At 34.4% G+C, this 3,823-nt stretch overlaps 1 pseudogene; it reads right to left on the bottom strand.

Annotated features, from left to right (window-relative positions):
• Nucleotides 1-1,572: 1,572 nt before the first annotated feature.
• On the bottom strand, nt 1,573-2,388 carry LOC114102529 (nucleophosmin pseudogene; annotated as a pseudogene).
• Between the last annotated feature and the right edge of the window lie 1,435 nt (nt 2,389-3,823).

Below are 3,823 nucleotides of genomic sequence, written 5' to 3'. Positions count from 1 at the left end.
ACCTGCTCTCTAAGTGTTGAAGCTGATGCTTGAGAAGAAAGCACCACAGTGTGCCTGTGCTTGCTCTGGAATACCATTCCATCTTTTCACTCTTTGCTTCCTATATTCCTGAATTTCTGACTGTCTCCTCTTCTAAGGAACTGATAGTTTTACCTGAATTTTTCAAGGAGGCTATAGGGACCTAGAGGAGTTATAGCAACACTGGATCTCTGAAAGTACTGCAAGCAAAATAATATGGACACAATGGGCTGAGCCCCAGAGGAAAATACCAAGAAGGGATATAGTGATAAGAAAACATGCTCAAACCTTCATAAGAGCTTGACGTCACAGTCTAATGATTTTCTAAATATTGAATGTGGGCTAAGTTAGTTGACTTCTAAAATCTAAGTTTTTTTATTTGTAAATGGGGACCATGAAGTGGTTATGATAAAGAAGTAATAGATGCAAACAATTCTAGACATACTGGTAATATAATATACTCTTCTGTAACAGGAGGCTCATTTCTTTTGCCATTTTATGTTGTATAATTATTTAAGTACTCAGAACTTACACATAATCCAAAGTCCACTTTATTCACATCTTGTAGAAGTAGAAAGAAAAAAGTGCTGAAATCATATATTTTGCACACATAATAATGGTGAAATGGAAAAAAGGCCCCAAATATAAATATATCTATGGGTCCATACCGATATAAATAAGTGGTTGATTAAATGGCAAAGAGACAGATTGCCTTTACAGAAAAGTTCTAAATAATTGAAGCAGATACTGCACTCCTTATTCTTTATTGTATGTAAAGTGACCCCATTCTAAAGAAGGCAGTAGAGAAAGTATGAGGAGAAAAAAATAAATAAACTTCCCAGAGGAAAACAACTTAGGCAGGTGATCCAGGTCACACTAAGGGGATGACAGATTGAGAGTATGCACACTCAGTGTGAGGTGAGGGATTGGCACAGGGTTCCCCATCTTCCAGCCTGTTCTCATTGTGAGGAAAACATTTTTCCAAACCCCATCCAAGGGACATTCTGTACATTACATGATTAGAATGCCTGAAAACTGCCAAGGTTATCAAAACGATGAAATTCTGAGAAATCTGCTCAGTAACAGAAGGCTAAGGAGTTGTGACACCTAAATGTAGTAGAGTAGGTTGACTGGACTCCTGGAACCGAAAATAAAAAAAAAAGACCTTGTGTACAACCTAAACAAATCTGAATAAATTAGGGACTTTAATCTTTGATAATGTATCAATCTTTTTATTTTATTAATGTACCAAATTTATTTCACATGTGTATTTTGTCTCCCCACCATTTCCATGTGTGACCACTGCTATTATTATGTTCTATCATAGTGTTCCATACATACTTCACAACCTAGCAAATGGGGGAATTAAATCTTCAAAAACTAAATGGACATGTTGGACGACTCAGTCTTGGCAATGGAACCTGGACAATATTTATCAAACAACTAGGGAAAGTTTTCACTTTGCATTATAAAAAGGACAGCCAGATATCAAGGGTTACAGAAGTGAAATAAGATGGAAAATTTTAGCAAATGGTTCAGGTTCACACTATTTTCTTAAAGAGACTTCTCCCAGTGCCCAAGATCTTCAATAGCCTCCTGGCCAGTCATCTGGAAGCAATTCTTTATATAATGGATGAACTTGGCTTCCATTTTGGGAAAAGAAACATCTTTTCCAATACTTGCTTACATTTTTGCTTCAATGTCTTTTAAAGATGTGGGCTCTTTGAGTGTTTTAGGAGATTTTTCCTGTTTTTTTTTTGAAGGATTTTTGACATTTTGATCTTGTTGTTGATAATCTGGAGTCTTTTCCATACTGGTTTGATTTTTGTGCATTTTTTCTCATATATCTCTTTGCTAGAGCTTTTTCTTCAATTCCATCATTATCACTGCCATCTTCACCATCCTTGTCATCTTTATCAGCATCGAGTTTTACTGTATTCTGTGGAATCTTGTTACCCCTTCAAGGGGCAGGTGGCCTTCCAGATGCACTTCTCAGTTTTATGTTCTCCTCCTCTTCATGCTCTGACTCTGCATTTACTCCACAGCTACTAAGGGCATAGGCTCTGAACCTCACGTTAACCTAAGACCATGGTTGGTGTGATTTCAAAGACCTCATAGGAACCAGTTGGCAGCACAGACATTTTCAAAGTTGCCAGTGTTAATTTAATTGGATGCCATCATTATGCATCGCCTCTGCTTTGAAGTGTGTTCCTCCATTTTAGAAGCCTCTAAACTGACCCTTCTTTGTGAGAACTGCAACTGGTTTTCATCATTACCCATCTTAAAGTGATAATTTTTGTCAGCCTTCAGCTCACAACCCCAAATTTAGTTCTTGTGCCTCAGGGGACAAAACTCCATCAAATGATCCATGGGGTGGTGGCATGCATTTAGGTGGTAGGGATGAAAAATATGTAACAGCTGCCTCCCAGAACAGGCGCTCAGGATGGAACCATGCCAGGGCTCCATATTGTTTTTTTTTTTTTTAATAAGATGCAAATAATAGAGAAATGGAGTTTGGGTTTTATGGAAACTCTCTATACTATGTTCTAAACTTTTTTAAAATAATAGTTTATTTTTAAAAATAAAAATGAATTTAATCCTCCAATTATGAGTAAATTTTTAAATTTTGAATGTTCAAAAAATGAAATCCCCAATTATCTACTGCTAAAAAGAAGCACATTTAGCAGTATTAAAATACAAAAAAAGATCAAGAAAATGTTATGCCATGTGAATGCTAGCCTTAAAAAAGCAGACCTATCGACACAGTAGAAAAAGTATTATTTGGTAAAGGAGGGAAAGTTTTTGTGAATGAAAATTATAAGTCACCAAGAAAATGTAATATGTTTTGTGTACCCAATTCCTTATCCTTAAGATATATGAAAATAGTATTTCATAATATCAAAGAAAAAATATATTTACAATCAAGGTGAGAAATGTTCACACATCTGTCTCAGTACCTGATGGAAGAAAAAAAATGAAACCATAGTAAGGATATTTGGTAGAATAATTAAGAAACATGTTCAGTAAATCTAATCTCTTCTCACAATATAGAACACTTCCTTTAAAAACTGAAGAGCATATAGTCTTTCCAGTGATAAAGAAAGGGGAATGTTTATACATGTTTATACACATCCAACACGTATTGGGCCACAAAATAGCCCTCAGTAAATTTCGAAAGCTTGAAATCATATGAACTATATTCTCAGACCACAAGGTCGTTTATGTAGAAACTCCTAACAATTGAATTAAAAGAAAATTTGAATATATTTTAATAGAACTATATTTATAAAGAGAATGAATACATAAACATGTAAATCACAACAGCTAGGAAATAGTCTGATTAGAGCAATAATGGAACATTAGACATGAAAATCTGTAGGATGTAGATAACACCATGTTAAAAGAGAATTTATTAAAAGTAGGAAGAAAGGTCAATGAGTTTATGCATCTAAACTAAAAACCTAAAGAATATAGATAGAAGGGAATAAATATCATAATATTAATTAATGAAATAAAAAACAGAATATAATAGAAAATTTTAATAAAGCCAAAACCTAAATCTTATAAAACACCAGTGCAATTAATAGCCTCTTTCAGAGACTATTCTAGGAAAAGTAAAAACAATTACACAAATCAACACATAGTCTCTCTCATTTATCTGTTTCTTCTTTCCCTTCCTCTGTCATAAACACCTACCCTTCAACCAATAACATCTCTACCACCACCACAACAGAAGACATTAGGAAATTTTAAAAAAAGTCACTAGTTCCTCTCACACAGTCTTTTAAAGGATAACAAAAGGACA

Source organism: Marmota flaviventris, chromosome 12 (genome assembly GCF_047511675.1).
Source record: "Marmota flaviventris isolate mMarFla1 chromosome 12, mMarFla1.hap1, whole genome shotgun sequence".
Taxonomy (NCBI): domain Eukaryota; kingdom Metazoa; phylum Chordata; class Mammalia; order Rodentia; family Sciuridae; genus Marmota; species Marmota flaviventris.
Note: the sequence above shows the minus strand (reverse complement) of the source record. Positions and strands in the feature narration are given on the sequence as shown.